Genomic DNA, 14044 nt, shown 5'->3' on the forward strand with positions numbered 1-14044 from the left:
TTTTCTCCTTTCATTTCTGTACATTTATTCATCTGTTTCATTTATTTATTTAATTATTTATTTTTGCTTATCTTACAGTATAAACATCAGCAAAGATGATGGGCTACCCCCCTGGGGGCAGGGGAGTTTCAAGAATACTCCCCCAGTATCCCTGCTTGTCGTACGAGGGGACTAAAAGGGTTGGTGGTGGGTCAGTGCCCCACCCCGTAAAAAGAACTAACTAAACAAGCGAATAAAGCACCTCGGACCAGGACGGACCATACATTGACGACAAAGGAACGGACAAAGGACATTCTGTGTGTGGGAACATGGAATGTGAGAAAAGTGAATGATGAAGTGAAAGAGAGATTGTTCAGATCCTTGAGGATGCAAGAGTGGATATATGTGGATTGACTGATACTAAATGGAAAGGGGAAAGGGTGAGAGAATGGGTATATGGTTTAGGTATATGTGCGGGAGTTAATGAGAATGAGAGGGCAAGAGAGGGAGTATGTCTGATGATACGCAAGAAGTGGAAGGAGAATATAAGAGTGTATGGAACAGTGGGTGCAAGGATTGCATGGGTGAGGATGAAAGTAGGTATACAAGCGTGGGCGATTGTATGTGTGTATGCTCCAACTGAGGACCGAGTGGCAAGAGTGAAAGATGAGTTTTGGGCGAGAGTAGAAGCATGTATGGACGAATTTGAGAGGAGCAAGAGAGCGCTTTTGATTGGAGACATGAATGGCAAAGTTGGGAATGTACGAGTGGATGGAGTGGTTGTCAGTGGGGTGTGCCAGCTGACATAGATGGGAATGGTAGTGCGTTGGTGGACATCTGTGCTGGTAAGGGGGTTGGCAATAGCCAACACCTACTTTCGACATAAGATGATCCATCGGTATACATGGAGAGTAATGAGGAGGATGGATGGTGAACTTGTTGAACGAAAGGCAATGATAGGCTATGTGTGTGTGGATGAGCGAATGAGAAGACAAATGTTGGATACAAGAGTGTGGAGAGGGTGGGGGAATGGAGTCTCGGACCATCACTTAGTGATGGCCAAGGTAAAGCTGCAAAGAAAATGGTTGAGGAGACGAAGGGGAAGACAGGAGGAAACAGCTCCTATGAGAAGAGTGGAGAAATTGCAAGATAGTGAGAAAGTGGTAGAGTATAAGAGCATAGTGGAAGAAAGATTGGGAAGGTATGAGTTAGAGCAGGTGGAAGGGGTGGAAGGCGTATGTAAGATATTTACGGAAGAGATAGGCGCAGCGTTTGAGGTGGTTTGTGGAGTAGGGAAGAGATGCAAGGGTGTGCAAGGGACAGCATGGTGGAATGATGAGGTGAAACGAGCTGTGGAACAAAAGAAGAAGGCATATAGTGAATGGTTAGCGAGTAGAGGTAGGGAGAAGATGAGAGAGAAAAGAGAGGTATATGTGAGCAGGAGAAGGAGGTGAAGAGTCTGGTGCAGGAGAGTAAGAAGAAAGTGGATGAAGAGTTTGGGAGGAATCTGAGTGTGAAATGGAGGGATAGTAAGAAATTGTTTTGGAAGGAGGTAAAGAAAGTAAGGCAGCATGAAAGGGGAAATAGTAGGGGAGTGAAAGATAGGAATAATAGATTGTTGGTGGAGAAGAGAGAGAGAAATTGATGAGATGGAAGGAGACCTTTGAGGATTTGTTGAATGTAGAGAGTGAGAGTGTTCTGGTGTCAACATCTTTTTCCATATGAAGTTGTAGTATCACACATTTTACATATTTTTAAAGCTGTTTAGTCATAATTAACAGTGTGTAATGAAGTGTGAATGATGAACAACCAAATATCATTTCGCTGTTAGCTGTGGTATAGGGAAGAAGGTGGATGGCAGACCACAAGGGCCACCCTGTTTCAATTATAAAATGAAGGTTAGGAGAAGTGAAAAGATATCTGAATAGTGCGTAAGTGTAAAGTCCTGGGGAACCATTTATTATGTTGGTATATGTGAATGTACTTAATACCATTTTATAGAGGTGTATAATGTGCTAGTAGAGTTGTCATTTATCTCTACTTTTTGCATAAGCCCAGAGTATATGTAATGCTCGGCACCTCACTTTTTAGCTGACCTCAGCACCGCGCCCTAGTCGGCTCGGTGAGTGTATAGCGTCAGAGGCCGTTTTACAGTTTTAAAGGGAGGTGGTGTCGCTCCTACATATCTCTCGGGTCGCAGTTATATTATTCTGTACCCAATAAAGAGAGATTTATTCTGCTCATTTCTGTCACCTTACGCTACCACTTAATAACAGACCAGCTTCCACCTTCTCGTGGCAGAGGACCTTTGGTGGGAAGTGTCGGGCAGTGACGGCGAGTAGCTGACGTGTACTTCAGACAGTGTCGTCGATCCAACACGATGGTCTAGTTATACTATACAGCAGAACACTTAATATGTAGTCAACTGCTACTCCATAACGGCTACATTAATGGTGGCCAGCAGTGCGACGATACATTTTATTGGTGCTAGCGGTGGCACGATATTTAGTGCTAGCCGTGTACCGATACATTAAATTGGTGTTCAGTGCTGGGATACGATACGTGCTAAAGGGATTTATGCTGTGAACCAGTAACCCTTGCAATCGCTCGTTCCTGAAGGTGAAACAGAAAATCTTACTCTACTGTTGTAAGGGGACTAATTACCAGTGAGTTAAGTGGAGCAGATAAACTGGAGTAGTGCATATTAATTCCTCCCATTATTCTGCCAGTGCAAGATTCCTATCTTAAGCACAAACTGGCAGTTATCTCGCCCTGTGGTGTGCGAGATATCTCCATCTTCAAACGCAAACTGGCAAGAATCTCGGTCTCGTGTGCGAGAGGCGAGATAAGGAGAGTTCAAGCCAGTGCGGTGAGGAGTGGGTCAACTAGCGACTTCTAGCAACTAGAGGCGCAGACGGCCCAAGCAAGCCGAGGGAGACCGAAAGCGGCGGGCCTGGCGTGATGCAGGGCGAACCACTCACTTGCTAACTCCCACAGCGAGCGGGCTGCCGTGTATGGTTGGAGGAGTCTGGTGGAGTGTGGAACGTGGAATGTGGAACATCATCCTGGACTTTCATATCTAGGTAGTGTCCATGCATTATCCACACACACACACACTTGAATCAACACACGTTAGTTAGTTGATGAGTGGAAATAAAGGTTTCTCAGAATTCCCTTGAAATAAATATACTTTCTGTGTATTTTATATGTGTCCCGTTCTCTGTCACTTACCGTAACTATCCTTTTTTTTTTTATGTCAGTTTATCTTCCTGTATATGGAAGAGGAATATTACTGACAAGGTTAGATGGATACAGTGAAGTGGGGACGTAGAATTAGGGAAATAGAGATAAGCTAATCCCACTAGACTCAGAATTTTATGAGTGGGTTGATACATCAAATAAAAGTGCTCAGACATATTAAATGAGTGAAGGACATATTGAGGATCAAGGTGATGAGGATATTACTGAAGGACAAGATGAGGATTTGAACGTTTTGCATTTGCGTTCTGGTCATACTTATTCAAGAGTCCTATAAATCAGTTAGATCCAAAATGGCCACTAGTCTTGCTAATGAGGGTAATCCTAGTGAGGAGACTGTGGAAGTTGAGACTACAACAGTACCTTTGGTCACTCAGGATATGCAAAATCCAGTCATTAGTGATAGTACTACAACCACTCACATACCTGTGTATACTTCAGATGTTTTTAGTACACCACAAGGTTTTGGACAGAATTTATTTTGTGTTCCTTATTCAAATGCATGGGGTATAAACACAGATGGTATTGGCATGCGAACCCAGAATCCTAATCAATGGGGCATGAATACTAATATTGGCATGCAAACCCAGAATCCTAATCAATGGGGCATGAATACTAATATTGGCATGCAAACCCAGGGCCCTTGTCCAAATACCTGGGGCATGACTAACAATATGGGCGTGCAAGGTCAGACTAACCCTCCTCCCTTGTGGCAGATACCTGTACCTAATCTGGCTACTGATATAGTACAGCAGTATCCTAACTGTACTGAAAGTCAGGCTTTGGCGAAGGCAGGCATATGCTATGCAGAAGCTAGCAAAGCCTTGCAAACTTCGGGCTGGAGAGATACAGCTACTAGTTCTCCACAGCAAAGGACCAAGGCTGTTAAGCCAGAGGTGAAAAGATGGTGTGTCATACATGTGCATTGTCCTGATGAAACGGACTGTTGCCCCTTTGTCATTGAAAAGAGGAAGAAACTAGGGAACCCAGCTAGTTCGGGGGAAGCTCAGGGCCGTGCACAAAAGTAATTAAAATAGTACAATCCACCGATGCGTGTGTGGCAGCTATTACTAAGGTGGACTTATTATCTCTTCCTTGGATCATAGGGAAAGGCCGAGTGTCCCTGATCGTAGATACAGGGGCATGTACAAACATTATTTCTAGTAAAGCGTTGGAAAGACTTAAAAGTGAAATGCCTTTAACAAACTGGACATTATCACCACCTGATGTAATGTTGACAGGTGTGACAGGGAGTAGAATGAAGATTGTAAGCCAGGTGCCGTTGACACTGAGGGCAGATAAACGATCTCCTGTGTTACATGCTACGTTTTATGTGGTTGAGGATTTTCCTCTGCCAGCTGATGGGCTGTTAGGCTTTGAAACCATGGAGGAGTATGATATAGTAATACACCCTCAAAGACATTCCATTTCCTTTAATGGTAAAGAGTTTGTAGACCTTAATCCCTCAGCGACACGAACTGGAACTGGCATCCAATCAGGAGCCGTCCAACCAGTTGTGACCCCGACAAGTGAAGCGTCAAGGGAGTCCCCGGATGCACACGAAGCGGAGGGTATGGACTGGAAGAAAGTCAGGGCTATAGTGAGTGGTAATCACCACTTACCCAGTCGAACTGTCTGTAAAATTCCTGTCCGAGTACCTGACGTGTCGGTGGGAACTGATGTAGCATGCTTAACTGAGACTGTAAAACATAAGGCATTGTCGCTGGAATCGACTCTGACTAGCTTTGGCCAAGACCAGAAGACGCCCCTCTTCATCGCAAATATCAGTGGTGGCGCAGTTAGCTCAGAGATGGTTGTTATATAGGCGACTTGATGTGCTATGGTGCCCCCATAAAGGAAGTCGACGACGTGCCGGTGATCTCTCCTGTAGTTACATCTCAAGCAACGACTCAGTCGGAACCCGTACGTCTGGCTAAGAAGGGACTGAGTAATGCTCCTTTAACATTTAAGCGGATGATAAACCAATTGTTTGGCGAGATGTTAGGGCAAGACGTCTTAGCGTATCTAGATGACCTATTTTCCTACACCACAGAACAAGGATCAGATAAGATCGTTCCTAGGCCTCACTGGCTTTTATAGGAGTTTTGTCCACAGGTATGCCATCATAGCATCACCTTTAACGACGCTACTTAAGAAGGACGCTGCATGGAAATGGGGACCCTCGGAAGAGAAAAGCTTCAACGAGCTCAAACAAGCCATGTCAGAAACACCCGTATTAGCGTTTCCTGATTATACTCAACCTTTCTATCTGTGCACGGACGCCTCAGGTCTGGGTCTGGGAGCGGTGTTACAGCAGAAGGATGAGCAAGGAAAGACACATACCATAGCGTATGCTAGTAGGGCATTAAGACCCCCAGAGAAGAACTATTCGACGACACATTTGGAGACATTAGCAGTCGTGTGGGCGTTAGGACATTTCCGGGATATTATTTTTGGCTACCGGATAATTGTTTAACTGACCATGCACCCATACGCGACTTGTTTAAAGGAAAAAACTTGCACGGTAAGGTTGCACGTTGGTTTGGCAAGGTAATGGAGTTTGATCCAGAGGTCAGATATTTATCAGGCCGTCAAAATGTTGTAAGCCGACGCGTTGAGTAGAAACATTGCTGCTACCATAGCCGAGGATGTTGCTCTTGCTGAGTATTCCTCAGACACGGTAAAAGCGGAACAACGTAATGATGCGATGTGGTCTCAAGTCATCTATATGACACACTTCCATCTTCAACAGGGTCTTTTGTATAAGCAACCCCCAGGGAAGGACACTGCATATCAGTTGGTTGTTCCTGCTACCTTACAGCAAGCCGTGCTACAGTTAGTTCATGAAGTACCTCAAGCGGGTCATCCCGGTCGCGATAGATGCATACGTGAGGTGAGAAAGAAATACTATTGGCCGACCATGAGGAAGGACATAGAAGCCCACGTCAGTTCTGGTGTCAACATCTTTTTCCATATGAAGTTTAGTATCACACATTTTACATATTTTTAAAGCTGTTTAGTCATAATTAACAGTGTGTAATGAAGTGTGAATGATGAACAACCAAATATCATTTCGCTGTTAGCTGTGGTATAGGGAAGAAGGTGGATGGCAGACCACAAGGGCCACCCTGTTTCAATTATAAAATGAAGGTTAGGAGAAGTGAAAAGATATCTGAATAGTGCGTAAGTGTAAAGTCCTGGGGAACCATTTATTATGTTGGTATATGTGAATGTACTTAATACCATTTTATAGAGGTGTATAATGTGCTAGTAGAGTTGTCATTTATCTCTACTTTTTGCATAAGCCCAGAGTATATGTAATGCTCGGCACCTCACTTTTTAGCTGACCTCAGCACCACGCCCTAGTCGGCTCGGTGAGTGTATAGCGTCAGAGGCCGTTTTACAGTTTTAAAGGGAGGTGGTGTCGCTCCTACATATCTCTCGGGTCGCAGTTATATTATTCTGTACTCAATAAAGAAAAATTTAATCTGCTCATTTCTGTCACCTTACGCTACCACTTAATAACAGACCAGCTTCCACCTTCTCGTGGCAGAGGACCTTTGGTGGGAAGTGTCGGGCAGTGACGGCGAGTGGCTGACGTGTACTACAGACAGTGTCGTCGATCCAACACGGTGGTCTAGTTATACTATACAGCAGAACACTTAATATGTAGTCAACTGCTACTCCATAACGGATACATAATGGTGGCCAGCAGTGCGACGATACATTTTATTGGTGCTAGCGGCGGCACGATATTTAGTGCTAGCCGTGTACCGATACAGGAGCAGTGCGAGTATAAGTGGTTGGGGAATGGCTAGGAGAAGAAGAGATGAGAGGAGGGAGGAAGAGATCAGTAGGGTGGAAGTAGTGGAAGCGATGAAGAAGATTAAGTTGGGAAAGGCCCCAGGAATTGATGGAGTGTGTGGTGAAATGCTGAGGTATGGGGGTGAGATTGTTGTGGAGTGGATATGGAAGTTGTGTAGAATGGCTTGGGAAGAGGGAAGGGTTCCAGAGGACTGGAAATCAGGTATAATTATTCCTTTATATAAATGAAAAAGGGAGAGAAGTATGTGGTAACCATAGGGGTATTTGCCTTCTTAGTGTGACTGGTAAAATATATGGTAGAATACTCATTGATAGGGTTAGGCATATGACAGAGGAGCTAGTTGGAGAAGAGCAAGGAGGATTTAGGAAGAGAAAAAGGTGTGTAGATCAGATATTTGTTCTAAGATGTTTAGTGGAGAAGTGTCTAGAGAAGGGAAAGAAAGTGTATGCTGCCTTCATGGACTTGGAGAAAGCTTATGACGGAATAGATAGGCAAGGTATGTGGAAGGTATTAAGAATATATGGAGTGGAGGGGAAATTGTTGAATGCTGTGAAGAGTATGTACGAAGGAGCTAGGGCTACGGTGCGAGTGGATGGTGAGCTGAGTGAGTTCTTTGATCTCAATGTGGGATTGAAACAGGATTGTATGATGTCTCCATGGCTGTTTAATATATATATGGATGGGGTTGTAAAGGAGGTGCAGGGTAGGGCAGTGGATGTGGGGGTGGCTCTAATGAATGAGGGTGAGATTTGGAAGATTCCGGTGTTGCTGTTTGCTGATGATACAGTATTGTTGAGTGAAGATGAATGGGAGTTGCAAGGTTTGGTGAATGAATTTGGAACAGTGTGTAGGAGGAGGAAGCTGAAAATTAATGTAAACAAAAGTAAAGTTATGGTGTTTGAGAGGAATGAAGTCACAGAATGTACAGTGAGGTTGGATGGTAAGGATATGAAGAGTGTGAGTGCATTCAAGTATGGGTAGTGTGATGAGTAAGGATGGAACTTTGGTGGATGAAGTGCATGAAAGGGTACAGCAGGGAAGGAAGGTTGTTGATTCACTGAAAGCAGTGATGAGAAATTGGAAGGTGAGTATGGAAGTTAAAAAGTCACTGCATGATAGTATTGTGATCCCTACCCTGACGTATGGAAGCGAGGCGTGGACCTTGCAAGAGGGGAACAAGTCAAGAGTGAGAGCAGTGGAATGAGTTACTTGACAGGAGCATGTGGAGTGACATGGAGGGACAGGTTGACGAATGAAGAAGTGAAGGAACGTTGTGGGGTGGATGTGGTTGTGGCTGAGAAGATTAGGAGAAGTACACTGAGGTGGTTTGGACATGTGGAGAGAAAGGAGAATGAAAGACTGACTAAGAGGGTGTATGTAGGTGAGGTGGAGGGAGGGAGAGGGAGGGATAGACCGAGGATGAGGTGGAGAGATGGAGTTAAGAGGTATGTGAGGGAGGGGGGGTGAGTTGGGGGGAGGGTAGTCAAATGGTGGGTGACAGATCGACTTGGAGGCGTTTTGTCTGCGGCCACCCTTTGCGGGATTAGGGCGTCGGGCTATAGATAGATAGATACAGAAATTTGGCCATAGAATTTTTTTTTCCTTTCCGCACGAGCAGATGGTTAAACCTTTTTTATCATACATATACTTAAATTTATGAAGAGTTTTGGCACACAGTATTTCATTCAGTAGTGCATTCCACTGACCAATGGCCCTATTTGAGAAACTGAGATTATACGTCTTTAGCACCTCTAATTTTATGCGGTTTTTTTGTAGTGTCCTCCTGCTGATGCTTCCCAGTAGGTTCTATACTGATGTCTATTTTCTCTTTTCATGTGATGCATTTATATAGCATAATCATGTCTCCTCTGTTCCTCCTCTCTTGTAATCTTGGTAGGTTTGGTTTCTCTAGTTTTTCGTCACTGCTTAGATCCCATAAGCTTGGTACCCATCATGTAGTGGGCCTTTGTGCTTTTTCCATCTTATCTATGTGTTTATCAGATGTGAATTCCATATTACTCATCATACTCCAGCGTTGGTCTGATGAATGATATCTTCCTCAGCATGTCTCCATTTATATATGTGAATGCTATTCTCATATTAGCTAGCAGCCACACAGTGTATACATGTTCCGTGCGTTTTTACTGATGTTGTCAGTCGGAGATAGTCTGTTACTGATAATCACTCCTAGGTCCTTCTCCTTTTCTTATCTGTGTAGGGTTGAACTTTCTAGAACATAATCACAGCCTGGTCTTTTTTCACATTTACCAAACTTAATTACATGGCATTTATCCACAATGAATTCCATTTGCCATCTACTGTTCCATTCATGAAGCTTATTTAATTCTTCTGTAGCTTTCTGCAAGAGTATGTGTTTGTAATTCTTCTTTGTATTGTTGGATCATCAGCAAACATATTTAACTTTCATTTCCAGTGTTGCTGTCAATGTCATTCATATATTCTCAAAACATAATTTGTGCCAGCACTGAGCCCTGTGAGACTCCACTAGTCACTTCTCCCCATGATGAGTAATTTCCCTTTAGCACTGTTTTCATTTTTTTTTTTTTCTGAGAAAATCCTGCATCGAACAATACGGATTACCTTGGATCCCTCTTTGATGGCACAGTTTCCATAAAAGTCTTTGGTGTGGTATTGTCAAATACTTTCTTAAAATCTAAACAGTTACTGTCGACCCATCCTTCTGTTTTCTGTACTGTTTCTATAACTCTATCATAGTAGCTCAATAATCAATAAAACATGATTTTCCCTTTCTAAAACCGAACTGTTTATCATATTGTACTCTTCCAGACCGTGGCTGAATCGGCAGAGAGGCGGCCTGGAATCCGGATGGATCAAGGTTTGAATCCCGGCTGGAGCAGGGAACAGTTTAAGGATCTGAATTTCATAAATGCAGACTTTCCTGATCTACCAGAAAACCTGCCGACATGTCGTAAAAGTACCCCCGCTAATACAAGTACATCAGTCCTGTATGAGACAGCCCTAGCATGTAATCAATATGGATGGTGGGTGTTAGCGCCGAAGTGGTGACATGTGGAAGTGTAGGAGGACAACTGGGCTTTGGGATAGGCCACTGCTCCCAAGAAACAGGCCCTGAAGCCTTTGCCCAGAGTCCGACGCATAAATAAAAAAATGTTCATATCAGCTTTTCTAGTATCTTATAACACTGGTCAGAGATACTTGTCGGTAGTTGAGTGGATTCTATTTCCTTTCTTGATTAGGGGATCAATATTTGCTTTCTCCCAGATATCAAGCAGATTACCTTGACTTAATGATTCCTTGAATATTAATTATATTGGTCTGCTTAACTCTTCTGCACATTCATGTAGCACCCGACCTAAGATTTCGTCAGGACCATTTTGTTTTTCCTTTGTTTAATTTGCTCGACTCTTCCTGTACCTCTTTTTCCGATATTAGTATATCAGGTAATATGTGTGGTCAAGCATATTCTCTATCTTCTTTTCCAAAAGTACTCTCTTCTGTAATACGTGGTTGGAAGTTTTTGTTAAGTACTTCACAAATATCTTCATTGAGATAGATTATCCCCTTTATCCATGATGGACTGTATTTTATCTTTAACATTGGTTCTGCTTCGGATATAGCTGTAAAACAGCTTTGGTTGGTCACGCCTTTTAATTATAATGTCGTCCTTAAACCAGTATTTGAGTTTCTGTCCTTGTGTCTGTATAATCATTTTTTGCCTGGTTATAGTTGTATGCCCTCTCACTATTGTGTCTTCTGTATCTAATCCACAGAAAATCTGTTTTTTGTCTTTTGATTGTTTACATTTTGTAACAAACCATTTCATTATCCTTATTTCTCCTTGTACTGAATGATACAATTTTGGACACGTTTCATAAAATTCACAGAATTTTTTTTATACAACATTTGTATCTTGTCCTCTAAGCACCCTTTCCCAAAATATCTCTGTGAAGTACTTCTTAGTTCATGATTGTTGCCTTTTTTTTTTTTTCTTAGTTTAGGATCTTTTTGTAACTTTCATTACTGCTAATTATATCATATTCACTCCTGAAGCTGCAATTAAATACTACATGGTTGCTTTTGCCGAATGGAAGGTGATACATTATGTTGTCAATGTCATTATCTAGCCTAGTAAATAAGAGGTCTAATATTAATGGATCTTCTAGTCCTCTTTTTCCGGTGTTTTCCTCTACATGTTGTGTTAAGGAAAAACTCCTGTACATTATCCAGGAGCTTTTGATCTCAACAGCTTTCATAGCTACATGCAACTACAATATTTCAGTTTATATATGTAGTTAATATAAGTTCTTTCAAATTTTTCATCCATTCTATGTAGCAGGGCTCTTAAACTCTGAATTGTAGTTCCTGCCAAGTCTTCATATTCACTTTTTTCTCAATTGTTGTTTTGGGTGGCATCTATAAATTTGCCATCATTATTTGCCCTTCAGATGTGTTGATCTCTACTGCAATTAATTCAACTTGCAAATTGATATCTAGTTCTCCCAGTTTGACTTGTAGATTTTTCTTTGTTAACATCATAACGCCTCCTCCTTTTTTCAAATTTCTATCTCTTCTCCATATATTGTATTCCTCAAAACTTAGGGTGTCATTTGATATCCTTGGGATTCATTTTGCTTCAGTTAGGCAAATAATATGAGGTTCCTTCTTTTTTTTTTATATATAGTCTTTTATCTCTAATAATTTGGTTACCATTCCATCTATATTTGAATACATCATCTTAATCATGTTGTTTACATATTTGACATATTTTGAGTCTACCACCTTCCTTTTTTTTTTAGTCCCTGTTTTTTCTGTACCACTTTATTACCTGTAACCCTACTACTTTGTAAAAAAAAAAAATGTACTTCTCTCTTCCTCGATCTGACCATTCTTCATTATTTTTTTTTGCTTCTCTCTTTTCCTTTAGTAATCACCATTCCTCTTGAGTTAGACATCTTTTTATTCATCCTTTTTATAATTCTTCTTTTTCCATGAGATTGTTAGCATTTTTTAACCTCTACAGTGTTCACGCTTTGGAAGGTTACTTGACATATTTCTCTCAAATTTCCCTTGCCTTTTGTGTTCCTCTATATCTTTATCACAGAGCTGATATCCTCTGATACTGCCTTCAATGTGTTCATTATAATTACCATCTCCTTTTTGTCTCTCGAGATTCTGTTTCTCATTTCTTCTTTATCTTTACCAGTGATTACTGTAGATTTATTGATCTCAGCTGATTTCTTGACCAGATTCGGGTTTTTTATTATTTCTTTCACTTCCTCACTTATGCTTTTTTTTTCTTTGACTTTTGTTTCTAAATCTTTCTTTACTTTTTCCATTTCAGTATATGTAGTTTGTATTTCATCTTTGATGTTTCTCATCATTTCATTCTCCTGGGTTATCTTCTCTTCAGTTTCACTGGTTTGGTCTATCAGACTGCTTGCTTGCCTAATGGTCTCTGTATTATTTCTGAACCCCTCAACAATTTTCTTATGGATGGCAACTGTACTCCCCATTTCATTAGTCTTCTTTCTCAGTGAATCTGCCTCAACTGACAGGTCATTTAATATGGCTTTTCTGTTTACTAAGTCTTAATTTTTCCCTGTACTTGCGTAGTTTCTTTTTAATATCCTCTATTTCCATTTGAATATTTTCTCCAGTTTATTCACTCTCTTTGCTAATTTATTATATGTTTCCATTTCAACCAGTTCTGGATAGAAATCATCATCTTGTTTCTACTATTATCCATTCCTTCCATAGCCAAATTTCGTAAGTAATTTGCAGAAAAATAATTCTTACAAATCTGGCATCTCCCCACCACGTCCGCCAGCCTTGGCTGTATTGTCTGCTATTTTTGCGTATGATCAGACTCCTTAACACACTGATTTTTGTTTATATTCTTTAGTCTACACTTTTTTTTTTTTTTTTTTTTTTGCTATTTCTTGCTCTACTTTGTTGAATCATCACTTAATTTAGGTTAATACCACGTTGAGTACACCGCTTCCCGTCCGATCAGCGAAGTTAAGCAACGTTGGGTCTGGTTAGTACTTGGATGGGTGACCGCCTGGGAACACCAGATGCTGTTGGCATCCCTACGTGTCAAGTGGGGTTGGTGGAGGATTAGTGCCCCTCCCTGTAAAACAGTTAACTCTAAGCCCTTGGCCACCCCATTTGGGATACATGGCATCTGGCAATGAATGATTAGATATGCCCAGAGTGGAGCTTAGCGCTGGTATGTCCGACCAGCACCTCTCTGATGCCTCATTGGTGAGTGTGTGTGTGTGTTTTATATAGTGCTTCGCTTCAACTACACCCAGTGATTTTTTGTGTGTTTCGGGGGCGGTTCAGTCACTGTTGAAAGTATCTACCCTGTATCACATGTTCATTTCCTGCTCTAAATGGCACAAGAACGCCCAGCTTAGCAGACTGAGCCATCACTGAAAAACATACGATAGTGCCACCATCAGTTTCCAGCAGACCGCCATTCAAGGGCCATCTTGTACCTATCTATCTTTTTATCTACCTATCTATCAATGTAGTGAGAGAGAGAGAGAGAGAGAGAGAGAGAGAGAGAGAGAGAGATACTGATACACTTAATTGACCTCATCCAACACTGTACATGTGAATTCTGAAGCCCAGGTCAGTTGAGCTGGAGCTCTTGCACAGACCTGTTACTAGACTTACCATACCGAAGAAAAAACAAACGAGACCTACAGGTAATACAAACTAATATAAAATTTTGTAACTTCAGTTCCCACAATAGTCATTACAAACAAAACATTATGAATATACATGTACAACACCTCGTATAAAATGAAAAGATATTAAGAAGCGAGATTTGCCAGTTAGGTAGCCGAGATCTTTCTCGACGTTTCTCGTACCGTAAGTTCCGGCATCGGTACGTGTCAGAGTTGCCAGTTTGCCTGCTGTTTGTAAGCGTTGTTGTTTCGTACGTTATGCATTTATTTTTGTGCTCTTTTT

General features: G+C 41.7%; 1 pseudogene; it reads left to right on the forward strand.

Moving 5' to 3' along the window:
• Window positions 1–13033: 13033 nt before the first annotated feature.
• Window positions 13034–13152, forward strand: LOC145402760 (5S ribosomal RNA; annotated as a pseudogene).
• Window positions 13153–14044: the final 892 nt, after the last annotated feature.

Source organism: Coenobita brevimanus, chromosome 6, assembly GCF_032717465.1.
Source record: "Coenobita brevimanus isolate Jiangsu-jjx chromosome 6, ASM3271746v2, whole genome shotgun sequence".
In the NCBI taxonomy this organism is placed as follows: domain Eukaryota; kingdom Metazoa; phylum Arthropoda; class Malacostraca; order Decapoda; family Coenobitidae; genus Coenobita; species Coenobita brevimanus.